The sequence below is a fragment of the Taudactylus pleione genome, unplaced genomic scaffold, assembly GCF_031769625.1.
Source record: "Taudactylus pleione unplaced genomic scaffold, aTauple2 ptg000085l, whole genome shotgun sequence".
NCBI lineage: Eukaryota > Metazoa > Chordata > Amphibia > Anura > Myobatrachidae > Taudactylus > Taudactylus pleione.
In genome coordinates, this window is record NW_028284487.1 from 2,298,623 (window position 1) to 2,325,007 (window position 26,385).

At 31.3% G+C, this 26,385-nt stretch overlaps 17 non-coding genes across 17 annotated transcripts; all 17 read left to right on the top strand.

Moving 5' to 3' along the window:
* Positions 1 to 44: 44 nt before the first annotated feature.
* On the top strand, positions 45 to 117 carry TRNAV-UAC (transfer RNA valine (anticodon UAC)). Its single transcript has one exon. It is a non-coding gene; the product is annotated as a tRNA-Val (tRNA).
* A 1,314-nt stretch (positions 118 to 1,431) lies between these two features.
* TRNAV-UAC (transfer RNA valine (anticodon UAC)) lies at positions 1,432 to 1,504 on the top strand. The gene has a single exon. It is a non-coding gene; the product is annotated as a tRNA-Val (tRNA).
* A 1,310-nt stretch (positions 1,505 to 2,814) lies between these two features.
* TRNAV-UAC (transfer RNA valine (anticodon UAC)) lies at positions 2,815 to 2,887 on the top strand. Its single transcript has one exon. It is a non-coding gene; the product is annotated as a tRNA-Val (tRNA).
* A 1,313-nt stretch (positions 2,888 to 4,200) lies between these two features.
* TRNAV-UAC (transfer RNA valine (anticodon UAC)) lies at positions 4,201 to 4,273 on the top strand. Its single transcript has one exon. It is a non-coding gene; the product is annotated as a tRNA-Val (tRNA).
* A 2,599-nt stretch (positions 4,274 to 6,872) lies between these two features.
* TRNAV-UAC (transfer RNA valine (anticodon UAC)) lies at positions 6,873 to 6,945 on the top strand. The gene has a single exon. It is a non-coding gene; the product is annotated as a tRNA-Val (tRNA).
* A 2,700-nt stretch (positions 6,946 to 9,645) lies between these two features.
* On the top strand, positions 9,646 to 9,718 carry TRNAV-UAC (transfer RNA valine (anticodon UAC)). The gene has a single exon. It is a non-coding gene; the product is annotated as a tRNA-Val (tRNA).
* Positions 9,719 to 10,018: 300 nt separating this feature from the next.
* On the top strand, positions 10,019 to 10,091 carry TRNAV-UAC (transfer RNA valine (anticodon UAC)). Its single transcript has one exon. It is a non-coding gene; the product is annotated as a tRNA-Val (tRNA).
* Positions 10,092 to 12,317: 2,226 nt separating this feature from the next.
* Positions 12,318 to 12,390, top strand: TRNAV-UAC (transfer RNA valine (anticodon UAC)). The gene has a single exon. It is a non-coding gene; the product is annotated as a tRNA-Val (tRNA).
* A 1,309-nt stretch (positions 12,391 to 13,699) lies between these two features.
* On the top strand, positions 13,700 to 13,772 carry TRNAV-UAC (transfer RNA valine (anticodon UAC)). Its single transcript has one exon. It is a non-coding gene; the product is annotated as a tRNA-Val (tRNA).
* Positions 13,773 to 16,370: 2,598 nt separating this feature from the next.
* TRNAV-UAC (transfer RNA valine (anticodon UAC)) lies at positions 16,371 to 16,443 on the top strand. The gene has a single exon. It is a non-coding gene; the product is annotated as a tRNA-Val (tRNA).
* Positions 16,444 to 17,752: 1,309 nt separating this feature from the next.
* On the top strand, positions 17,753 to 17,825 carry TRNAV-UAC (transfer RNA valine (anticodon UAC)). Its single transcript has one exon. It is a non-coding gene; the product is annotated as a tRNA-Val (tRNA).
* A 1,314-nt stretch (positions 17,826 to 19,139) lies between these two features.
* Positions 19,140 to 19,212, top strand: TRNAV-UAC (transfer RNA valine (anticodon UAC)). Its single transcript has one exon. It is a non-coding gene; the product is annotated as a tRNA-Val (tRNA).
* Positions 19,213 to 20,521: 1,309 nt separating this feature from the next.
* On the top strand, positions 20,522 to 20,594 carry TRNAV-UAC (transfer RNA valine (anticodon UAC)). Its single transcript has one exon. It is a non-coding gene; the product is annotated as a tRNA-Val (tRNA).
* Positions 20,595 to 21,908: 1,314 nt separating this feature from the next.
* TRNAV-UAC (transfer RNA valine (anticodon UAC)) lies at positions 21,909 to 21,981 on the top strand. Its single transcript has one exon. It is a non-coding gene; the product is annotated as a tRNA-Val (tRNA).
* Positions 21,982 to 22,281: 300 nt separating this feature from the next.
* On the top strand, positions 22,282 to 22,354 carry TRNAV-UAC (transfer RNA valine (anticodon UAC)). The gene has a single exon. It is a non-coding gene; the product is annotated as a tRNA-Val (tRNA).
* A 2,227-nt stretch (positions 22,355 to 24,581) lies between these two features.
* On the top strand, positions 24,582 to 24,654 carry TRNAV-UAC (transfer RNA valine (anticodon UAC)). The gene has a single exon. It is a non-coding gene; the product is annotated as a tRNA-Val (tRNA).
* Positions 24,655 to 25,968: 1,314 nt separating this feature from the next.
* Positions 25,969 to 26,041, top strand: TRNAV-UAC (transfer RNA valine (anticodon UAC)). Its single transcript has one exon. It is a non-coding gene; the product is annotated as a tRNA-Val (tRNA).
* Positions 26,042 to 26,385: the final 344 nt, after the last annotated feature.

Below are 26,385 nucleotides of genomic sequence, written 5' to 3' on the forward strand. Positions count from 1 at the left end.
GATCTTGCAAGTTTGACCAACCATGTGAGGACAGCCTCCATCTTGGTTTCATAGTGTAGTGGTAATCCCATCTGCTTTACACGCAAAAGGTCCTGGGTTCAATCCCCAGTGAAATCAACTTTATTAATCATGACCTATACCAACAGGTATACTTTAAGGAAGGCTTTCCTGCTACTGCCCAATGTGAAATATGTTGTTTGTTAACTTACAAACTGTTTCTTCACTGCTAATTAGATTACATTTTATCTTTAAAACATTTAGCTTTCAACCATAAAAAACTATCATATTAGAGCAAACAACTGATTAAAGAACTAAAGAAGTTTCAATTTATTTTGTTATTGTATAATAAATTGGTAACAAAGTGATCATGCACATTTCTGATCATACAAACTTGGCCACCCAGTGTCCACTCATCCTGGTTTCATAGTGTAAGGGTTATCACATCTGCTTTACTCGTGGAAGGTCCTGGGTTCAATCCCCAGTGAAACAAGATTTATCAATACTGGACTTATGCAATTGGTCCACTTTTAAGAAGCCTTTCCTGCTAACATCCAATGTTATATGTGTTGTTTGTTCAATTATAAACTCTGTTCTTTCTCTGCTAATGAGAATACATTTTATCCTAAAATCATTTAGCTTTTAACCATAAAAAATGTCATAATACAGCAAACAACTGATTAAAGAACTAAAGAAGTTTCAATTTATTTTGTTATTGTAAAAGAAATTGGTAACAAAGTGTCGTTTTTTTCTATTTAAAGCTAACATATGATATGTAGCATCATTTCTAACTACTGTTTTCCCAACCTTTGAAAAAGATGCCACTCAACCCAGTATCTCCATTTAGCCATTTTCCCAGTACTTCAATTTTCACCTGACAATGCCAGTAACCATCCAATGCTGCAGAGCATTGGTGTGATCAAGTTAATACATTAGAAGCTGCAATCATGCTATGTTGTATTATAACATTCACTCTTAGGTCATCTGTTTTCAATGAAAACAGAAATGTCTAATTTTTATCTGCAAGTTTAGCAAAAATGATGATAAATTTAACATTTGGAATGGTAGTATTTTTGTTAATCTACAAGTTTTTTTTAAGCAGTATACTTGAATTATGTCATTAAAAGGCATTTTATTTCTACAAAATCTTACCAAAATATGCAAGCAGCTCTTGATAACAAGGCAAGAAAATACATAGCAAGACAATCTTGTTAAATCTCATGTCAGTAGAATACAAATGTTCAAGTTGCTAGAAAGAATGCATATTTTTTTCAAATATAAATATTATTAGCTTGAAAAGCTTTGTAAAATGTTTCATTTGAAATAGATATATACAGGTTTATTTGACATTGTGCTCATTACTCTTTACTAAGTTTTAACTAAAATATTTGATCATGCAAGTTTGACCAACCATGTGAGAACAGCCTCCATCTTGGTTTCATAGTGTAGTGGTTATCACATCTGCTTTACACGCAGAAGGTCCTGGGTTCAATCCCCAGTGAAATCAAATTTATTAATCATGACCTATACCAACAGGTATACTTTAAGGAAGGCTTTCTTGCTACTGCCCAATGTGAAATATGTTGTTTGTTAACTTACAAACTATTTCTTCTCTGCTAATGAGAATACATTTTATCTTTAAAACATTTAGCTTTCAACCATAAAAAACTATCATACTAGAGCAAACAACTGATTAAAGAACTAAAGAAGTTTCAATTTATTTTGTTATTGAATAATAAATTGGTAACAAAGTGATCATGCACATTTCTGATCATACAAACTTGGCCACCCATTGTCCTCTCATCCTGGTTTCATAGTGTAAGGGTTATCACATCTGCTTTACTCGTGGAAAGTCTTGGGTTCAATCCCCAGTAAAACTGGATTTGTCAATACTGAACTTATTCAACTGGTCCACTTTTAAGAAGCCTTTCCTGCTAACATCCAATGTTAGATGTGTTGTTTATTCAATTATAAACTCTGTTCTTTCTCTGCTAATGAGAATACATTTTATCCTAAAATCATTTAGCTTTTAACCATAAAAAAATCATAATACAGAAAACAACTGATTAAAGAACTAAAGAAGTTCCAATTTATTTTGTTGTTGTAAAAGAGATTGGTAACAAAGTGTCGTTTTTTTATATTTAAAGCTAACAATTGAATTGCAGCATCATTTCTAACTACTGTTTTCGCAACCATTGAAAAAGATGCCACTCAACCCAGTATCTCCATGTAGCCATTTTTCCCAGTACTTCAATTTTCACCTGACAATGCCAGTAACCATCCAATGCTGCAGAGCGTTGGTGTGATCAAGTTAATACATTAGAAGCTGCAATCATATTTTGTCTTATATCATTCACTCTTAGGTCATCGGTTTTCAATGAAAACAGAAATGTCTAATTTTTATCTGCAAGTTTACCAAAAATGATGATAAATTTAACATTTGAATGGTAGTATTTTTGTTATCCTACAAGTTTTTTTTAAGCAGTATACTTGAATTATGTCATTAAAAGGCATTTTATTTCTACAAAGTCTTACCAAAATATGCAAGCAGCTCTTGATAACAAGGCAAGAAAATAGATAGCAAGACAATCTTGTTAAATCTCATGTCAGTAGAATACACATGTTCAAGTTGCTAGAAATAATGCATATTTTTTTCAAATATAAATATTATTAACTTGAAAAGCTTTGTAAAATGTTTCATTTGAAATAGATATATACAGGTTTATTTGACATTGTGCTCATTACTCTTTACTAAGTTTTAACTAAAATTTTTGATCTTGCAAGTTTGACCAACCATGTGAGGGCAGCCTCCATCTTGGTTTCATAGTGTAGTGGTAATCCCATCTGCTTTACACGCAAAAGGTCCTGGGTTCAATCCCCAGTGAAATCAAATTTATTAATCATGACCTATACCAACAGGTATACTTTAAGGAAGGCTTTCCTGCTACTGCCCAATGTGAAATATGTTGTTTGTTCACTTACAAACTATTTCTTCTCTGCTAATGAGAATACATTTTATCTTTAAAACATTTAGCTTTCAACCATAAAAAACTATCATACTAGAGCAAACAACTGATTAAAGAACTAAAGAAGTTTCAATTTATTTTGTTATTGAATAATAAATTGGTAACAAAGTGATCATGCACATTTCTGATCATACAAACTTGGCCACCCATTGTCCTCTCATCCTGGTTTCATAGTGTAAGGGTTATCACATCTGCTTTACTCGTGGAAAGTCCTGGGTTCAATCCCCAGTAAAACTGGATTTGTCAATACTGAACTTATTCAACTGGTCCACTTTTAAGAAGCCTTTCCTGCTAACATCCAATGTTAGATGTGTTGTTTATTCAATTATAAACTCTGTTCTTTCTCTGCTAATGAGAATACATTTTATCCTAAAATCATTTAGCTTTTAACCATAAAAAAATCATAATACAGAAAACAACTGATTAAAGAACTAAAGAAGTTTCAATTTATTTTGTTGTTGTAAAAGAGATTGGTAACAAAGTGTGGTTTTTTTCTATTTAAAGCTAACATATGATATGTAGCATCATTTCTAACTACTGTTTTCCCAACCTTTGAAAAAGATGCCACTCAACCCAGTATCTCCATTTAGCCATTTTCCCAGTACTTCAATTTTCACCTGACAATGCCAGTAACCATCCAATGCTGCAGAGCGTTGGTGTGATCAAGTTAATACATTAGAAGCTGCAATCATGTTATGTTGTATTATAACATTCACTCTTAGGTCATCTGTTTTCAATGAAAACAGAAATGTCTAATTTTTATCTGCAAGTTTAGCAAAAATGATGATAAATTTAACATTTGGAATGGTAGTATTTTTGTTAATCTACAAGTTTTATTTAAGCAGTATACTTGAATTATGTCATTAAAAGGCATTTTATTTCTACAAAGTCTTACCAAAATATGCAAGCAGCTCTTGATAACAAGGCAAGAAAATACATAGCAAGACAATCTTGTTAAATCTCATGTCAGTAGAATACAAATGTTCAAGTTGCTAGAAATAATGCATATTTTTTTCAAATATAAATATTATTAGCTTGAAAAGCTTTGTAAAATGTTTCATTTGAAATAGATATATACAGGTTTATTTGACATTGTGCTCATTACTGTTTACTAAGTTTTAACTAAAATATTTGATCATGCAAGTTTGACCAACCATGTGAGAACAGCCTCCATCTTGGTTTCATAGTGTAGTGGTTATCACATCTGCTTTACACGCAGAAGGTCCTGGGTTCAATCCCCAGTGAAATCAAATTTATTAATCATGACCTATACCAACAGGTATACTTTAAGGAAGGCTTTCCTGCTACTGCCCAATGTGAAATATGTTGTTTGTTCACTTACAAACTGTTTCTTCACTGCTAATGAGAATACATTTTATCTTAAAAACATTTAGCTTTCAACCATAAAAAACTATCATAATAGAGCAAACAGCTGATTGAAGAACTAAAGAAGTTTCAATTTATTTTGTTATTGTTTAATAAATTGGTAACAAAGTGATCATGCACATTTGTGATCATACAAACTTGGCCACCCATGATCCACTCATCTTGGTTTCATAGTGTAAGGGTTATCACATCTGCTGTACTCGTAGAAGGTCCTGGGTTCAATCCCCAGTGAAACCAGATTTGTCAATACTGAACTTATTCAATCTGGTCTACTTTTAAGAAGCCTTTCCTACTAATATCCAATGTTAGATGTGTTATTTGTTCAATTATAAACTCTATTCTTTCTCTGCTAATGAGAATACGTTTTATCCTAAAATCATTTAGCTTTTAACCATAAAAAATATCATAATACAGCAAACAACTGATTAAAGAACTAAAGAAGTTTCAATTTATTTTGTTATTGTAAAAGAGATTGGTAACAAAGTATCATTTTTTTCTAATTAAAGCTAACATATGAATTGTAGCATCATTTCTAACTACTGTTTTCCCAACCTTTGAAAAAGATGCCACTCAACCCAGTATCTTCATGTAGCCATTTTCCCAGTACTTCAATTTTCACCTGACAATGCCAGTAACCATCCAATGCTGCAGAGGGTTGGTGTGATCAAGTTAATACATTAGAAGCTGCAATCATGTTATGTTGTATTATAACATTCACTCTTAGGTCATCTGTTTTCAATGAAAACAGAAATGTCTAATTTTTATCTGCAAGTTTAGCAAAAATGATGATAAATTTAACATTTGGAATGGTAGTATTTTTGTTAATCTACAAGTTTTTTTAATTAGTTGACTTGAATTATGTCATTAAAAGTCATTTTATTTCTACAAAGTCTTACCAAAATATGCAAGCAACTCTTGATAACAAGGCAACAAAATACATAGCAAGACAATATTGTTAAATCTCATGTCAGTAGAATACAAATGTTCAAGTTGCTAGAAAAAATGCATATTTTTTTCAAATATAAATACTATTAGCTTGAAAAGCTTTGTAAAATGTTTCATTTGAAATAGTTATATACAGATTTCATACTGTAGTGGTAATCCCAACTGCTTTACATGCAGAAGGTCCTGGGTTCAATCCCCAGTGAAATCAAAGTTATTAATCATGACCTATACCAACAGGTATACTTTAAGGAAGGCTTTCCTGCTACTGCCCAATGTGAAATATGTTGTTTGTTAATTAACAAACTATTTCTTCTCTGCTAATGAGAGTACATTTTATCTTTAAAACATTTAGCTTTCAACCATAAAAAACTATCATACTAGAGCAAACAACTGATTAAAGAACTAAAGAAGTTTCAATTTATTTTGTTATTGAATAATAAATTGGTAACAAAGTGATCATGCACATTTCTGATCATACAAACTTGGCCACCCATTGTCCTCTCATCCTGGTTTCATAGTGTAAGGGTTATCACATCTGCTTTACTCGTGGAAAGTCTTGGGTTCAATCCCCAATAAAACTGGATTTGTCAATACTGAACTTATTCAACTGGTCCACTTTTAAGAAGCCTTTCCTGCTAACATCCAATGTTAGATGTGTTGTTTATTCAATTATAAACTCTGTTCTTTCTCTGCTAATGAGAATACATTTTATCCTAAAATCATTTAGCTTTTAACCATAAAAAAATCATAATACAGAAAACAACTGATTAAAGAACTAAAGAAGTTTCAATTTATTTTGTTGTTGTAAAAGAGATTGGTAACAAAGTGTCGTTTTTTTCTATTTAAAGCTAACATTTGAATTGCAGCATCATTTCTAACTACTGTTTTCGCAACCATTGAAAAAGATGCCACTCAACCCAGTATCTCCATGTAGCCATTTTTCCCAGTACTTCAATTTTCACCTGACAATGCCAGTAACCATCCAATGCTGCAGAGCGTTGGTGTGATCAAGTTAATACATTAGAAGCTGCAATCATATTTTGTCTTATATCATTCACTCTTAGGTCATCGGTTTTCAATGAAAACAGAAATGTCTAATTTTTATCTGCAAGTTTACCAAAAATGATGATAAATTTAACATTTGAATGGTAGTATTTTTGTTATCCTACAAGTTTTTTTTAAGCAGTATACTTGAATTATGTCATTAAAAGGCATTTTATTTCTACAAAGTCTTACCAAAATATGCAAGCAGCTCTTGATAACAAGGCAAGAAAATAGATAGCAAGACAATCTTGTTAAATCTCATGTCAGTAGAATACACATGTTCAAGTTGTTAGAAATAATGCATATTTTTTTCAAATATAAATATTATTAACTTGAAAAGCTTTGTAAAATGTTTCATTTGAAATAGATATATACAGGTTTATTTGACATTGTGCTCATTACTCTTTACTAAGTTTTAACTAAAATTTTTGATCTTGCAAGTTTGACCAACCATGTGAGTACAGCCTCCATCTTGGTTTCATAGTGTAGTGGTAATCCCATCTGCTTTACACGCAAAAGGTCCTGGGTTCAATCCCCAGTGAAATCAAATTTATTAATCATGACCTATACCAACAGGTATACTTTAAGGAAGGCTTTCCTGCTACTGTCCAATGTGAAATATGTTGTTTGTTAACTTACAAACTGTTTCTTCACTGCTAATTAGATTACATTTTATCTTTAAAACATTTAGCTTTCAACCATAAAAAACTATCATATTAGAGCAAACAACTGATTAAAGAACTAAAGAAGTTTCAATTTATTTTGTTATTGTATAATAAATTGGTAACAAAGTGATCATGCACATTTCTGATCATACAAACTTGGCCACCCATTGTCCACTCATCCTGGTTTCATAGTGTAAGGGTTATCACATCTGCTTTACTCGTGGAAGGTCCTGGGTTCAATCCCCAGTGAAACAAGATTTATCAATACTGGACTTATGCAATTGGTCCACTTTTAAGAAGCCTTTCCTGCTAACATCCAATGTTATATGTGTTGTTTGTTCAATTATAAACTCTGTTCTTTCTCTGCTAATGAGAATACATTTTATCCTAAAATCATTTAGCTTTTAACCATAAAAAATGTCATAATACAGCAAACAACTGATTAAAGAACTAAAGAAGTTTCAATTTATTTTGTTATTGTAAAAGAAATTGGTAACAAAGTGTCATTTTTTTCTATTTAAAGCTAACATATGATATGTAGCATCATTTCTAACTACTGTTTTCCCAACCTTTGAAAAAGATGCCACTCAACCCAGTATCTCCATTTAGCCATTTTCCCAGTACTTCAATTTTCACCTGACAATGCCAGTAACCATCCAATGCTGCAGAGCATTGGTGTGATCAAGTTAATACATTAGAAGCTGCAATCATGTTATGTTGTATTATAACATTCACTCTTAGGTCATCTGTTTTCAATGAAAACAGAAATGTCTAATTTTTATCTGCAAGTTTACCATAAATGATGATAAATTTAACATTTGAATGGTAGTATTTTTGTTATCCTACAAGTTTTTTTTAAGCAGTATACTTGAATTATGTCATTAAAAGGCATTTTATTTCGACAAAGTCTTACCAAAATATGCAAGCAGCTCTTGATAACAAGGCAAGAAAATAGATAGCAAGACAATCTTGTTAAATCTCATGTCAGTAGAATACACATGTTCAAGTTGCTAGAAATAATGCATATTTTTTTCAAATATAAATATTATTAACTTGAAAAGCTTTGTAAAATGTTTCATTTGAAATAGATATATACAGGTTTATTTGACATTGTGCTCATTACTCTTTACTAAGTTTTAACTAAAATTTTTGATCTTGCAAGTTTGACCAACCATGTGAGGACAGCCTCCATCTTGGTATCATTGTGTAGTGGTAATCCCATCTGCTTTACACGCAAAAGGTCCTGGGTTCAATCCCCAGTGAAATCAATTTTATTAATCATGACCTATACCAACAGGTATACTTTAAGGAAGGCTTTCCTGCTACTGCCCAATGTGAAATATGTTGTTTGTTAACTTACAAACTGTTTCTTCACTGCTAATTAGATTACATTTTATCTTTAAAACATTTAGCTTTCAACCATAAAAAACTATCATATTAGAGCAAACAACTGATTAAAGAACTAAAGAAGTTTCAATTTATTTTGTTATTGTATAATAAATTGGTAACAAAGTGATCATGCACATTTCTGATCATACAAACTTGGCCACCCATTATCCACTCATCCTGGTTTCATAGTGTAAGGGTTATCACATCTGCTTTACTCGTGGAAGGTCCTGGGTTCAATCCCCAGTGAAACAAGATTTATCAATACTGGACTTATGCAATTGGTCCACTTTTAAGAAGCCTTTCCTGCTAACATCCAATGTTATATGTGTTGTTTGTTCAATTATAAACTCTGTTCTTTCTCTGCTAATGAGAATACATTTTATCCTAAAATCATTTAGCTTTTAACCATAAAAAATGTCATAATACAGCAAACAACTGATTAAAGAACTAAAGAAGTTTCAATTTATTTTGTTATTGTAAAAGAAATTGGTAACAAAGTGTCGTTTTTTTCTATTTAAAGCTAACATATGATATGTAGCATCATTTCTAACTACTGTTTTCCCAACCTTTGAAAAAGATGCCACTCAACCCAGTATCTCCATTTAGCCATTTTCCCAGTACTTCAATTTTCACCTGACAATGCCAGTAACCATCCAATGCTGCAGAGCGTTGGTGTGATCAAGTTAATACATTAGAAGCTGCAATCATGTTATGTTGTATTATAACATTCACTCTTAGGTCATCTGTTTTCAATGAAAACAGAAATGTCTAATTTTTATCTGCAAGTTTAGCAAAAATGATGATAAATTTAACATTTGGAATGGTAGTATTTTTGTTAATCTACAAGTTTTTTTTAAGCAGTATACTTGAATTATGTCATTAAAAGGCATTTTATTTCTACAAAGTCTTACCAAAATATGCAAGCAGCTCTTGATAACAAGGCAAGAAAATACATAGCAAGACAATCTTGTTAAATCTCATGTCAGTAGAATACAAATGTTCAAGTTGCTAGAAAGAATGCATATTTTTTTCAAATATAAATATTATTAGCTTGAAAAGCTTTGTAAAATGTTTCATTTGAAATAGATATATACAGGTTTATTTGACATTGTGCTCATTACTCTTTACTAAGTTTTAACTAAAATATTTGATCATGCAAGTTTGACCAACCATGTGAGAACAGCCTCCATCTTGGTTTCATAGTGTAGTGGTTATCACATCTGCTTTACACGCAGAAGGTCCTGGGTTCAATCCCCAGTGAAATCAAATTTATTAATCATGACCTATACCAACAGGTATACTTTAAGGAAGGCTTTCCTGCTACTGCCCAATGTGAAATATGTTGTTTGTTCACTTACAAACTGTTTCTTCACTGCTAATGAGAATACATTTTATCTTAAAAACATTTAGCTTTCAACCATAAAAAACTATCATAATAGAGCAAACAGCTGATTGAAGAACTAAAGAAGTTTCAATTTATTTTGTTATTGTGTAATAAATTGGTAACAAAGTGATCATGCACATTTGTGATCATTCAAACTTGGCCACCCATGATCCACTCATCTTGGTTTCATAGTGTAAGGGTTATCACATCTGCTTTACTCGTAGAAGGTCCTGGGTTCAATCCCCAGTGAAACCAGATTTGTCAATACTGAATTTATTCAATCTGGTCTACTTTTAAGAAGCCTTTCCTACTAATATCCAATGTTAGATGTGTTATTTGTTCAATTATAAACTCTATTCTTTCTCTGCTAATGAGAATACATTTTATCCTAAAATCATTTAGCTTTTAACCATAAAAAATATCATAATACAGCAAACAACTGATTAAAGAACTAAAGAAGTTTCAATTTATTTTGTTATTGTAAAAGAGATTGGTAACAAAGTATCATTTTTTTCTAATTAAAGCTAACATATGAATTGTAGCATCATTTCTAACTACTGTTTTCCCAACCTTTGAAAAAGATGCCACTCAACCCAGTATCTTCATGTAGCCATTTTCCCAGTACTTCAATTTTCACCTGACAATGCCAGTAACCATCCAATGCTGCAGAGGGTTGGTGTGATCAAGTTAATACATTAGAAGCTGCAATCATGTTATGTTGTATTATAACATTCACTCTTAGGTCATCTGTTTTCAATGAAAACAGAAATGTCTAATTTTTATCTGCAAGTTTAGCAAAAATGATGATAAATTTAACATTTGGAATGGTAGTATTTTTGTTAATCTACAAGTTTTTTTAAGCAGTTGACTTGAATTATGTCATTAAAAGGCATTTTATTTCTACAAAGTCTTACCAAAATATGCAAGCAACTCTTGATAACAAGGCAACAAAATACATAGCAAGACAATATTGTTAAATCTCATGTCAGTAGAATACAAATGTTCAAGTTGCTAGAAAAAATGCATATTTTTTTCAAATATAAATACTATTAGCTTGAAAAGCTTTGTAAAATGTTTCATTTGAAATAGATATATACAGATTTCATACTGTAGTGGTAATCCCAACTGCTTTACACGCAGAAGGTCCTGGGTTCAATCCCCAGTGAACTCAAAGTTATTAAACATGACCTATACCAACAGGTATACTTTAAGGAAGGCTTTCCTGCTACTGCCCAATGTGAAATATGTTGTTTGTTAACTTACAAACTATTTCTTCTCTGCTAATGAGAATACATTTTATCTTTAAAACATTTAGCTTTCAACCATAAAAAACTATCATACTAGAGCAAACAACTGATTAAAGAACTAAAGAAGTTTCAATTTATTTTGTTATTGAATAATAAATTGGTAACAAAGTGATCATGCACATTTCTGATCATACAATCTTGGCCACCCATTGTCCTCTCATCCTGGTTTCATAGTGTAAGGGTTATCACATCTGCTTTACTCGTGGAAAGTCTTGGGTTCAATCCCCAGTAAAACTGGATTTGTCAATACTGAACTTATTCAACTGGTCCACTTTTAAGAAGCCTTTCCTGCTAACATCCAATGTTAGATGTGTTGTTTATTCAATTATAAACTCTGTTCTTTCTCTGCTAATGAGAATACATTTTATCCTAAAATCATTTAGCTTTTAACCATAAAAAAATCATAATACAGAAAACAACTGATTAAAGAACTAAAGAAGTTTCAATTTATTTTGTTGTTGTAAAAGAGATTGGTAACAAAGTGTCGTTTTTTTCTATTTAAAGCTAACATTTGAATTGCAGCATCATTTCTAACTACTGTTTTCGCAACCATTGAAAAAGATGCCACTCAACCCAGTATCTCCATGTAGCCATTTTTCCCAGTACTTCAATTTTCACCTGACAATGCCAGTAACCATCCAATGCTGCAGAGCGTTGGTGTGATCAAGTTAATACATTAGAAGCTGCAATCATATTTTGTCTTATATCATTCACTCTTAGGTCATCTGTTTTCAATGAAAACAGAAATGTCTAATTTTTATCTGCAAGTTTACCAAAAATGATGATAAATTTAACATTTGAATGGTAGTATTTTTGTTATCCTACAAGTTTTTTTTAAGCAGTATACTTGAATTATGTCATTAAAAGGCATTTTATTTCTACAAAGTCTTACCAAAATATGCAAGCAGCTCTTGATAACAAGGCAAGAAAATAGATAGCAAGACAATCTTGTTAAATCTCATGTCAGTAGAATACACATGTTCAAGTTGCTAGAAATAATGCATATTTTTTTCAAATATAAATATTATTAACTTGAAAAGCTTTGTAAAATGTTTCATTTGAAATAGATATATACAGGTTTATTTGACATTGTGCTCATTACTCTTTACTAAGTTTTAACTAAAATTTTTGATCTTGCAAGTTTGACCAACCATGTGAGGGCAGCCTCCATCTTGGTTTCATAGTGTAGTGGTAATCCCATCTGCTTTACACGCAAAAGGTCCTGGGTTCAATCCCCAGTGAAATCAAATTTATTAATCATGACCTATACCAACAGGTATACTTTAAGGAAGGCTTTCCTGCTACTGCCCAAAGTGATATATGTTGTTTGTTAACTTACAAACTATTTCTTCTCTGCTAATGAGAATACATTTTATCTTTAAAACATTTAGCTTTCAACCATAAAAAACTATCATACTAGAGCAAACAACTGATTAAAGAACTAAAGAAGTTTCAATTTATTTTGTTATTGAATAATAAATTGGTAACAAAGTGATCATGCACATTTCTGATCATACAAACTTGGCCACCCATTGTCCTCTCATCCTGGTTTCATAGTGTAAGGGTTATCACATCTGCTTTACTCGTGGAAAGTCTTGGGTTCAATCCCCAGTAAAACTGGATTTGTCAATACTGAACTTATTCAACTGGTCCACTTTTAAGAAGCCTTTCCTACTAACATCCAATGTTAGATGTGTTGTTTATTCAATTATAAACTCTGTTCTTTCTCTGCTAATGAGAATACATTTTATCCTAAAATCATTTAGCTTTTAACCATAAAAAATCATAATACAGAAAACAACTGATTAAAGAACTAAAGAAGTTTCAATTTATTTTGTTGTTGTAAAAGAGATTGGTAACAAAGTGTCGTTTTTTTCTATTTAAAGCTAACATTTGAATTGCAGCATCATTTCTAACTACTGTTTTCGCAACCATTGAAAAAGATGCCACTCAACCCAGTATCTCCATGTAGCCATTTTTCCCAGTACTTCAATTTTCACCTGACAATGCCAGTAACCATCCAATGCTGCAGAGCGTTGGTGTGATCAAGTTAATACATTAGAAGCTGCAATCATATTTTGTCTTATATCATTCACTCTTAGGTCATCGGTTTTCAATGAAAACAGAAATGTCTAATTTTTATCTGCAAGTTTACCAAAAATGATGATAAATTTAACATTTGAATGGTAGTATTTTTGTTATCCTACAAGTTTTTTTTAAGCAGTATACTTGAATTATGTCATTAAAAGGCATTTTATTTCTACAAAGTCTTACCAAAATATGCAAGCAGCTCTTGATAACAAGGCAAGAAAATAGATAGCAAGACAATCTTGTTAAATCTCATGTCAGTAGAATACACATGTTCAAGTTGCTAGAAACAATGCATATTTTTTTCAAATATAAATATTATTAACTTGAAAAGCTTTGTAAAATGTTTCATTTGAAATAGATATATACAGGTTTATTTGACATTGTGCTCATTACTCTTTACTAAGTTTTAACTAAAATTTTTGATCTTGCAAGTTTGACCAACCATGTGAGGAAAGCTTCCATCTTGGTTTCATAGTGTAGTGGTAATCCCATCTGCTTTACACGCAAAAGGTCCTGGGTTCAATCCCCAGTGAAATCAATTTTATTAATCATGACCTATACCAACAGGTATACTTTAAGGAAGGCTTTCCTGCTACTGCCCAATGTGAAATATGTTGTTTGTTAACTTACAAACTGTTTCTTCACTGCTAATTAGATTACATTTTATCTTTAAAACATTTAGCTTTCAACCATAAAAAACTATCATATTAGAGCAAACAACTGATTAAAGAACTAAAGAAGTTTCAATTTATTTTGTTATTGTATAATAAATTGGTAACAAAGTGATCATGCACATTTCTGATCATACAAACTTGGCCACCCATTGTCCACTCATCCTGGTTTCATAGTGTAAGGGTTATCACATCTGCTTTACTCGTGGAAGGTCCTGGGTTCAATCACCAGTGAAACAAGATTTATCAATACTGGACTTATGCAATTGGTCCACTTTTAAGAAGCCTTTCCTGCTAACATCCAATGTTATATGTGTTGTTTGTTCAATTATAAACTCTGTTCTTTCTCTGCTAATGAGAATACATTTTATCCTAAAATCATTTAGCTTTTAACCATAAAAAATATCATAATACAGCAAACAACTGATTAAAGAACTAAAGAAGTTTCAATTTATTTTGTTATTGTAAAAGAGATTGGTAACAAAGTATCATTTTTTTCTAATTAAAGCTAACATATGAATTGTAGCATCATTTCTAACTACTGTTTTCACAACCTTTGAAAAAGATGCCACTCAACCCAGTATCTTCATGTAGCCATTTTCCCAGTACTTCAATTTTCACCTGACAATGCCAGTAACCATCCAATGCTGCAGAGGGTTGGTGTGATCAAGTTAATACATTAGAAGCTGCAATCATGTTATGTTGTATTATAACATTCACTCTTAGGTCATCTGTTTTCAATGAAAACAGAAATGTCTAATTTTTATCTGCAAGTTTAGCAAAAATGATGATAAATTTAACATTTGGAATGGTAGTATTTTTGTTAATCTACATGTTTTTTTAAGCAGTTGACTTGAATTATGTCATTAAAAGGCATTTTATTTCTACAAAGTCTTACCAAAATATGCAAGCAACTCTTGATAACAAGGCAACAAAATACATAGCAAGACAATATTGTTAAATCTCATGTCAGTAGAATACAAATGTTCAAGTTGCTAGAAAAAATGCATATTTTTTTCAAATATAAATACTATTAGCTTGAAAAGCTTTGTAAAATGTTTCATTTGAAATAGATATATACAGATTTCATACTGTAGTGGTAATCCCAACTGCTTTACACGCAGAAGGTCCTGGGTTCAATCCCCAGTGAACTCAAAGTTATTAATCATGACCTATACCAACAGGTATACTTTAAGGAAGGCTTTCCTGCTACTGCCCAATGTGAAATATGTTGTTTGTTAACTTACAAACTATTTCTTCTCTGCTAATGAGAATACATTTTATCTTTAAAACATTTAGCTTTCAACCATAAAAAACTATCATACTAGAGCAAACAACTGATTAAAGAACTAAAGAAGTTTCAATTTATTTTGTTATTGAATAATAAATTGGTAACAAAGTGATCATGCACATTTCTGATCATACAATCTTGGCCACCCATTGTCCTTTCATCTTGGTTTCATAGTGTAAGGGTTATCACATCTGCTTTACTCGTGGAAAGTCTTGGGTTCAATCCCCAGTAAAACTGGATTTGTCAATACTGAACTTATTCAACTGGTCCACTTTTAAGAAGCCTTTCCTGCTAACATCCAATGTTAGATGTGTTGTTTATTCAATTATAAACTCTGTTCTTTCTCTGCTAATGAGAATACATTTTATCCTAAAATCATTTAGCTTTTAACCATAAAAAAATCATAATACAGAAAACAACTGATTAAAGAACTAAAGAAGTTTCAATTTATTTTGTTGTTGTAAAAGAGATTGGTAACAAAGTGTCGTTTTTTTCTATTTAAAGCTAACATTTGAATTGCAGCATCATTTCTAACTACTGTTTTCGCAACCATTGAAAAAGATGCCACTCAACCCAGTATCTCCATGTAGCCATTTTTCCCAGTACTTCAATTTTCACCTGACAATGCCAGTAACCATCCAATGCTGCAGAGCGTTGGTGTGATCAAGTTAATACATTAGAAGCTGCAATCATATTTTGTCTTATATCATTCACTCTTAGGTCATCTGTTTTCAATGAAAACAGAAATGTCTAATTTTTATCTGCAAGTTTACCAAAAATGATGATAAATTTAACATTTGAATGGTAGTATTTTTGTTATCCTACAAGTTTTTTTTAAGCAGTATACTTGAATTATGTCATTAAAAGGCATTTTATTTCTACAAAGTCTTACCAAAATATGCAAGCAGCTCTTGATAACAAGGCAAGAAAATAGATAGCAAGACAATCTTGTTAAATCTCATGTCAGTAGAATACACATGTTCAAGTTGCTAGAAATAATGCATATTTTTTTCAAATATAAATATTATTAACTTGAAAAGCTTTGTAAAATGTTTCATTTGAAATAGATATATACAGGTTTATTTGACATTGTGCTCATTACTCTTTACTAAGTTTTAACTAAAATTTTTGATCTTGCAAGTTTGACCAACCATGTGAGGGCAGCCTCCATCTTGGTTTCATAGTGTAGTGGTAATCCCATCTGCTTTACACGCAAAAGGTCCTGGGTTCAATCCCCAGTGAAATCAAATTTATTAATCATGACCTATACCAACAGGTATACTTTAAGGAAGGCTTTCCTGCTACTGCCCAATGTGATATATGTTGTTTGTTAACTTACAAACTATTTCTTCTCTGCTAATGAGAATACATTTTATCTTTAAAACATTTAGCTTTCAACCATAAAAAACTATCATACTAGAGCAAACAACTGATTAAAGAACTAAAGAAGTTTCAATTTATTTTGTTATTGAATAATAAATTGGTAACAAAGTGATCATGCACATTTCTGATCATACAAACTTGGCCACCCATTGTTCTCTCATCCTGGTTTCATAGTGTAAGGGTTATCACATCTGCTTTACTCGTGGAAAGTCTTGGGTTCAATCCCCAGTAAAACTGGATTTGTCAATACTGAACTTATTCAACTGGTCCACTTTTAAGAAGCCTTTCCTACTAACATCCAATGTTAGATGTGTTGTTTATTCAATTATAAACTCTGTTCTTTCTCTGCTAATGAGATTACATTTTATCCTAAAATCATTTAGCTTTTAACCATAAAAAATCATAATACAGAAAACAACTGATTAAAGAACTAAAGAAGTTTCAATATATTTTGTTGTTGTAAAAGAGATTGGTAACAAAGTGTCGTTTTTTTCTATTTAAAGCTAACATTTGAATTGCAGCATCATTTCTAACTACTGTTTTCGCAACCATTGAAAAAGATGCCACTCAACCCAGTATCTCCATGTAGCCATTTTTCCCAGTACTTCAATTTTCACCTGACAATGCCAGTAACCATCCAATGCTGCAGAGCGTTGGTGTGATCAAGTTAATACATTAGAAGCTGCAATCATATTTTGTCTTATATCATTCACTCTTAGGTCATCGGTTTTCAATGAAAACAGAAATGTCTAATTTTTATCTGCAAGTTTACCAAAAATGATGATAAATTTAACATTTGAATGGTAGTATTTTTGTTATCCTACAAGTTTTTTTTAAGCAGTATACTTGAATTATGTCATTAAAAGGCATTTTATTTCTACAAAGTCTTACCAAAATATGCAAGCAGCTCTTGATAACAAGGCAAGAAAATAGATAGCAAGACAATCTTGTTAAATCTCATGTCAGTAGAATACACATGTTCAAGTTGCTAGAAATAATGCATATTTTTTTCAAATATAAATATTATTAACTTGAAAAGCTTTGTAAAATGTTTCATTTGAAATAGATATATACAGGTTTATTTGACATTGTGCTCATTACTCTTTACTAAGTTTTAACTAAAATTTTTGATCTTGCAAGTTTGACCAACCATGTGAGGAAAGCTTCCATCTTGGTTTCATAGTGTAGTGGTAATCCCATCTGCTTTACACGCAAAAGGTCCTGGGTTCAATCCCCAGTGAAATCAAATTTATTAATCATGACCTATACCAACAGGTATACTTTAAGGAAGGCTTTCCTGCTACTGCCCAATGTGAAATATGTTGTTTGTTAACTTACAAACTGTTTCTTCACTGCTAATTAGATTACATTTTATCTTTAAAACATTTAGCTTTCAACCATAAAAAACTATCATATTAGAGCAAACAACTGATTAAAGAACTAAAGAAGTTTCAATTTATTTTGTTATTGTATAATAAATTGGTAACAAAGTGATCATGCACATTTCTGATCATACAAACTTGGCCACCCATTGTCCACTCATCCTGGTTTCATAGTGTAAGGGTTATCACATCTGCTTTACTCGTGGAAGGTCCTGGGTTCAATCCCCAGTGAAACAAGATTTATCAATACTGGACTTATGCAATTGGTCCACTTTTAAGAAGCCTTTCCTGCTAACATCCAATGTTATATGTGTTGTTTGTTCAATTATAAACTCTGTTCTTTCTCTGCTAATGAGAATACATTTTATCCTAAAATCATTTAGCTTTTAACCATAAAAAATGTCATAATACAGCAAACAACTGATTAAAGAACTAAAGAAGTTTCAATTTATTTTGTTATTGTAAAAGAAATTGGTAACAAAGTGTCGTTTTTTTCTATTTAAAGCTAACATATGATATGTAGCATCATTTCTAACTACTGTTTTCCCAACCTTTGAAAAAGATGCCACTCAACCCAGTATCTCCAATTAGCCATTTTCCCAGTACTTCAATTTTCACCTGACAATGCCAGTAACCATCCAATGCTGCAGAGCGTTGGTGTGATCAAGTTAATACATTAGAAGCTGCAATCATGTTATGTTGTATTATAACATTCACTCTTAGGTCATCTGTTTTCAATGAAAACAGAAATGTCTAATTTTTATCTGCAAGTTTAGCAAAAATGATGATAAATTTAACATTTGGAATGGTAGTATTTTTGTTAATCTACAAGTTTTTTTTAAGCAGTATACTTGAATTATGTCATTAAAAGGCATTTTATTTCTACAAAGTCTTACCAAAATATGCAAGCAGCTCTTGATAACAAGGCAAGAAAATAGATAGCAAGACAATCTTGTTAAATCTCATGTCAGTAGAATACACATGTTCAAGTTGCTAGAAATAATGCATATTTTTTTCAAATATAAATATTATTAACTTGAAAAGCTTTGTAAAATGTTTCATTTGAAATAGATATATACAGGTTTATTTGACATTGTGCTCATTACTCTTTACTAAGTTTTAACTAAAATTTTTGATCTTGCAAGTTTGACCAACCATGTGAGGGCAGCCTCCATCTTGGTTTCATAGTGTAGTGGTAATCCCATCTGCTTTACACGCAAAAGGTCCTGGGTTCAATCCCCAGTGAAATCAAATTTATTAATCATGACCTATACCAACAGGTATACTTTAAGGAAGGCTTTCCTGCTACTGCCCAATGTGATATATGTTGTTTGTTAACTTACAAACTATTTCTTCTCTGCTAATGAGAATACATTTTATCTTTAAAACATTTAGCTTTCAACCATAAAAAACTATCATACTAGAGCAAACAACTGATTAAAGAACTAAAGAAGTTTCAATTTATTTTGTTATTGAATAATAAATTGGTAACAAAGTGATCATGCACATTTCTGATCATACAAACTTGGCCACCCATTGTCCTCTCATCCTGGTTTCATAGTGTAAGGGTTATCACATCTGCTTTACTCGTGGAAAGTCTTGGGTTCAATCCCCAGTAAAACTGGATTTGTCAATACTGAACTTATTCAACTGGTCCACTTTTAAGAAGCCTTTCCTACTAACATCCAATGTTAGATGTGTTGTTTATTCAATTATAAACTCTGTTCTTTCTCTGCTAATGAGAATACATTTTATCCTAAAATCATTTAGCTTTTAACCATAAAAAATCATAATACAGAAAACAACTGATTAAAGAACTAAAGAAGTTTCAATTTATTTTGTTGTTGTAAAAGAGATTGGTAACAAAGTGTCGTTTTTTTCTATTTAAAGCTAACATTTGAATTGCAGCATCATTTCTAACTACTGTTTTCGCAACCATTGAAAAAGATGCCACTCAACCCAGTATCTCCATGTAGCCATTTTTCCCAGTACTTCAATTTTCACCTGACAATGCCAGTAACCATCCAATGCTGCAGAGCGTTGGTGTGATCAAGTTAATACATTAGAAGCTGCAATCATATTTTGTCTTATATCATTCACTCTTAGGTCATCGGTTTTCAATGAAAACAGAAATGTCTAATTTTTATCTGCAAGTTTACCAAAAATGATGATAAATTTAACATTTGAATGGTAGTATTTTTGTTATCCTACAAGTTTTTTTTAAGCAGTATACTTGAATTATGTCATTAAAAGGCATTTTATTTCTACAAAGTCTTACCAAAATATGCAAGCAGCTCTTGATAACAAGGCAAGAAAATAGATAGCAAGACAATCTTGTTAAATCTCATGTCAGTAGAATACACATGTTCAAGTTGCTAGAAATAATGCATATTTTTTTCAAATATAAATATTATTAGCTTGAAAAGCTTTGTAAAATGTTTCATTTGAAATAGATATATACAGGTTTATTTGACATTGTGCTCATTACTCTTTACTAAGTTTTAACTAAAATTTTTGATCTTGCAAGTTTGACCAACCATGTGAGGAAAGCTTCCATCTTGGTTTCATAGTGTAGTGGTAATCCCATCTGCTTTACACGCAAAAGGTCCTGGGTTCAATCCCCAGTGAAATCAATTTTATTAATCATGACCTATACCAACAGGTATACTTTAAGGAAGGCTTTCCTGCTACTGCCCAATGTGAAATATGTTGTTTGTTAACTTACAAACTGTTTCTTCACTGCTAATTAGATTACATTTTATCTTTAAAACATTTAGCTTTCAACCATAAAAAACTATCATATTAGAGCAAACAACTGATTAAAGAACTAAAGAAGTTTCAATTTATTTTGTTATTGTATAATAAATTGGTAACAAAGTGATCATGCACATTTCTGATCATACAAACTTGGCCACCCATTGTCCACTCATCCTGGTTTCATAGTGTAAGGGTTATCACATCTGCTTTACTCGTGAAAGGTCCTGGGTTCAATCCCCAGTGAAACAAGATTTATCAATACTGGACTTATGCAATTGGTCCACTTTTAAGAAGCCTTTCCTGCTAACATCCAATGTTATATGTGTTGTTTGTTCAATTATAAACTCTGTTCTTTCTCTGCTAATGAGAATACATTTTATCCTAAAATCATTTAGCTTTTAACCATAAAAAATGTCATAATACAGCAAACAACTGATTAAAGAACTAAAGAAGTTTCAATTTATTTTGTTATTGTAAAAGAAATTGGTAACAAAGTGTCGTTTTTTTCTATTTAAAGCTAACATATGATATGTAGCATCATTTCTAACTACTGTTTTCCCAACCTTTGAAAAAGATGCCACTCAACCCAGTATCTCCAATTAGCCATTTTCCCAGTACTTCAATTTTCACCTGACAATGCCAGTAACCATCCAATGCTGCAGAGCGTTGGTGTGATCAAGTTAATACATTAGAAGCTGCAATCATGTTATGTTGTATTATAACATTCACTCTTAGGTCATCTGTTTTCAATGAAAACAGAAATGTCTAATTTTTATCTGCAAGTTTAGCAAAAATGATGATAAATTTAACATTTGGAATGGTAGTATTTTTGTTAATCTACAAGTTTTTTTTAAGCAGTATACTTGAATTATGTCATTAAAAGGCATTTTGTTTCTACAAAGTCTTACCAAAATATGCAAGCAGCTCTTGATAACAAGGCAAGAAAATACATAGCAAGACAATCTTGTTAAATCTCATGTCAGTAGAATACAAATGTTCAAGTTGCTAGAAAGAATGCATATTTTTTTCAAATATAAATATTATTAGCTTGAAAAGCTTTGTAAAATGTTTCATTTGAAATAGATATATACAGGTTTATTTGACATTGTGCTCATTACTGTTTACTAAGTTTTAACTAAAATATTTGATCATGCAAGTTTGACCAACCATGTGAGAATGGCCTCCATCTTGGTTTCATAGTGTAGTGGTTATCACATCTGCTTTACACGCAGAAGGTACTGGGTTCAATCCCCAGTGAAATCAAATTTATTAATCATGACCTATACCAACAGGTATACTTTAAGGAAGGCTTTCCTGCTACTGCCCAATGTGAAATATGTTGTTTGTTCACTTACAAACTGTTTCTTCACTGCTAATGAGAATACATTTTATCTTAAAAACATTTAGCTTTCAACCATAAAAAACTATCATAATAGAGCAAACAGCTGATTGAAGAACTAAAGAAGTTTCAATTTATTTTGTTATTGTTTAATAAATTGGTAACAAAGTGTTCATGCACATTTGTGATCATACAAACTTGGCCACCCATGATCCACTCATCTTGGTTTCATAGTGTAAGGGTTATCACATCTGCTTTACTCGTAGAAGGTCCTGGGTTCAATTCCCAGTGAAACCAGATTTGTCAATACTGAACTTATTCAATCTGGTCTACTTTTAAGAAGCCTTTCCTACTAATATCCAATGTTAGATGTGTTATTTGTTCAATTATAAACTCTATTCTTTCTCTGCTAATGAGAATACATTTTATCCTAAAATCATTTAGCTTTTAACCATAAAAAATATCATAATACAGCAAACAACTGATTAAAGAACTAAAGAAGTTTCAATTTATTTTGTTATTGTAAAAGAGATTGGTAACAAAGTATCATTTTTTTCTAATTAAAGCTAACATATGAATTGTAGCATCATTTCTAACTACTGTTTTCCCAACCTTTGAAAAAGATGCCACTCAACCCAGTATCTTCATGTAGCCATTTTCCCAGTACTTCAATTTTCACCTGACAATGCCAGTAACCATCCAATGCTGCAGAGGGTTGGTGTGATCAAGTTAATACATTAGAAGCTGCAATCATGTTATGTTGTATTATAACATTCACTCTTAGGTCATCTGTTTTCAATGAAAACAGAAATGTCTAATTTTTATCTGCAAGTTTAGCAAAAATGATGATAAATTTAACATTTGGAATGGTAGTATTTTTGTTAATCTACAAGTTTTTTTAAGCAGTTGACTTGAATTATGTCATTAAAAGTCATTTTATTTCTACAAAGTCTTACCAAAATATGCAAGCAACTCTTGATAACAAGGCAACAAAATACATAGCAAGACAATATTGTTAAATCTCATGTCAGTAGAATAAAAAATGTTCAAGTTGCTAGAAAAAATGCATATTTTTTTCAAATATAAATACTATTAGCTTGAAAAGCTTTGTAAAATGTTTCATTTAAAATAGTTATATACAGATTTCATACTGTAGTGGTAATCCCAACTGCTTTACACGCAGAAGGCCCTGGGTTCAATCCCCAGTGAAATCAAAGTTATTAATCATGACCTATACCAACAGGTATACTTTAAGGAAGGCTTTCCTGCTACTGCCCAATGTGAAATATGTTGTTTGTTAACTTACAAACTATTTCTTCTCTGCTAATGAGAATACATTTTATCTTTAAAACATTTAGCTTTCAACCATAAAAAACTATCATACTAGAGCAAACAACTGATTAAAGAACTAAAGAAGTTTCAATTTATTTTGTTATTGAATAATAAATTGGTAACAAAGTGATCATGCACATTTCTGATCATACAAACTTGGCCACCCATTGTCCTCTCATCCTGGTTTCATAGTGTAAGGGTTATCACATCTGATTTACTCGTGGAAAGTCTTGGGTTCAATCCCCAGTAAAACTGGATTTGTCAATACTGAACTTATTCAACTGGTCCACTTTTAAGAAGCCTTTCCTGCTAACATCCAATGTTAGATGTGTTGTTTATTCAATTATAAACTCTGTTCTTTCTCTGCTAATGAGAATACATTTTATCCTAAAATCATTTAGCTTTTAACCATAAAAAAATCATAATACAGAAAACAACTGATTAAAGAACTAAAGAAGTTTCAATTTATTTTGTTGTTGTAAAAGAGATTGGTAACAAAGTGTCGTTTTTTTCTATTTAAAGCTAACATTTGAATTGCAGCATCATTTCTAACTACTGTTTTCGCAACCATTGAAAAAGATGCCACTCAACCCAGTATCTCCATGTAGCCATTTTTCCCAGTACTTCAATTTTCACCTGACAATGCCAGTAACCATCCAATGCTGCAGAGCGTTGGTGTGATCAAGTTAATACATTAGAAGCTGCAATCATATTTTGTCTTATATCATTCACTCTTAGGTCATCGGTTTTCAATGAAAACAGAAATGTCTAATTTTTATCTGCAAGTTTACCAAAAATGATGATAAATTTAACATTTGAATGGTAGTATTTTTGTTATCCTACAAGTTTTTTTTAAGCAGTATACTTGAATTATGTCATTAAAAGGCATTTTATTTCTACAAAGTCTTACCAAAATATGCAAGCAGCTCTTGATAACAAGGCAAGAAAATAGATAGCAAGACAATCTTGTTAAATCTCATGTCAGTAGAATACACATGTTCAAGTTGCTAGAAATAATGCATATTTTTTTCAAATATAAATATTATTAACTTGAAAAGCTTTGTAAAATGTTTCATTTGAAATAGATATATACAGGTTTATTTGACATTGTGCTCATTACTCTTTACTAAGTTTTAATTAAAATTTTTGATCTTGCAAGTTTGACCAACCATGTGAGGAAAGCTTCCATCTTGGTTTCATAGTGTAGTGGTAATCCCATCTGCTTTACACGCAAAAGGTCCTGGGTTCAATCCCCAGTGAAATCAATTTTATTAATCATGACCTATACCAACAGGTATACTTTAAGGAAGGCTTTCCTGCTACTGCCCAATGTGAAATATGTTGTTTGTTAACTTACAAACTGTTTCTTCACTGCTAATTAGATTACATTTTATCTTTAAAACATTTAGCTTTCAACCATAAAAAACTATCATATTAGAGCAAACAACTGATTAAAGAACTAAAGAAGTTTCAATTTATTTTGTTATTGTATAATAAATTGGTAACAAAGTGATCATGCACATTTCTGATCATACAAACTTGGCCACCCATTGTCCACTCATCCTGGTTTCATAGTGTAAGGGTTATCACATCTGCTTTACTCGTGGAAGGTCCTGGGTTCAATCCCCAGTGAAACAAGATTTATCAATACTGGACTTATGCAATTGGTCCACTTTTAAGAAGCCTTTCCTGCTAACATCCAATGTTATATGTGTTGTTTGTTCAATTATAAACTCTGTTCTTTCTCTGCTAATGAGAATACATTTTATCCTAAAATCATTTAGCTTTTAACCATAAAAAATGTCATAATACAGCAAACAACTGATTAAAGAACTAAAGAAGTTTCAATTTATTTTGTTATTGTAAAAGAAATTGGTAACAAAGTGTCGTTTTTTTCTATTTAAAGCTAACATATGATATGTAGCATCATTTCTAACTACTGTTTTCCCAACCTTTGAAAAAGATGCCACTCAACCCAGTATCTCCAATTAGCCATTTTCCCAGTACTTCAATTTTCACCTGACAATGCCAGTAACCATCCAATGCTGCAGAGCGTTGGTGTGATCAAGTTAATACATTAGAAGCTGCAATCATGTTATGTTGTATTATAACATTCACTCTTAGGTCATCTGTTTTCAATGAAAACAGAAATGTCTAATTTTTATCTGCAAGTTTAGCAAAAATTATGATAAATTTAACATTTGGAATGGTAGTATTTTTGTTAATCTACAAGTTTTTTTTAAGCAGTATACTTGAATTATGTCATTAAAAGGCATTTTATTTCTACAAAGTCTTACCAAAATATGCAAGCAGCTCTTGATAACAAGGCAAGAAAATAGATAGCAAGACAATCTTGTTAAATCTCATGTCAGTAGAATACACATGTTCAAGTTGCTAGAAATAATGCATATTTTTTTCAAATATAAATATTATTAACTTGAAAAGCTTTGTAAAATGTTTCATTTGAAATAGATATATACAGGTTTATTTTACATTGTGCTCATTACTCTTTACTAAGTTTTAACTAAAATTTTTGATCTTGCAAGTTTGACCAACCATGTGAGGGCAGCCTCCATCTTGGTTTCATAGTGTAGTGGTAATCCCATCTGCTTTACACGCAAAAGGTCCTGGGTTCAATCCCCAGTGAAATCAAATTTATTAATCATGACCTATACCAACAGGTATACTTTAAGGAAGGCTTTCCTGCTACTGCCCAATGTGATATATGTTGTTTGTTAACTTACAAACTATTTCTTCTCTGCTAATGAGAATACATTTTATCTTTAAAACATTTAGCTTTCAACCATAAAAAACTATCATACTAGAGCAAACAACTGATTAAAGAACTAAAGAAGTTTCAATTTATTTTGTTATTGAATAATAAATTGGTAACAAAGTGATCATGCACATTTCTGATCATACAAACTTGGCCACCCATTGTCCTCTCATCCTGGTTTCATAGTGTAAGGGTTATCACATCTGCTTTACTCGTGTAA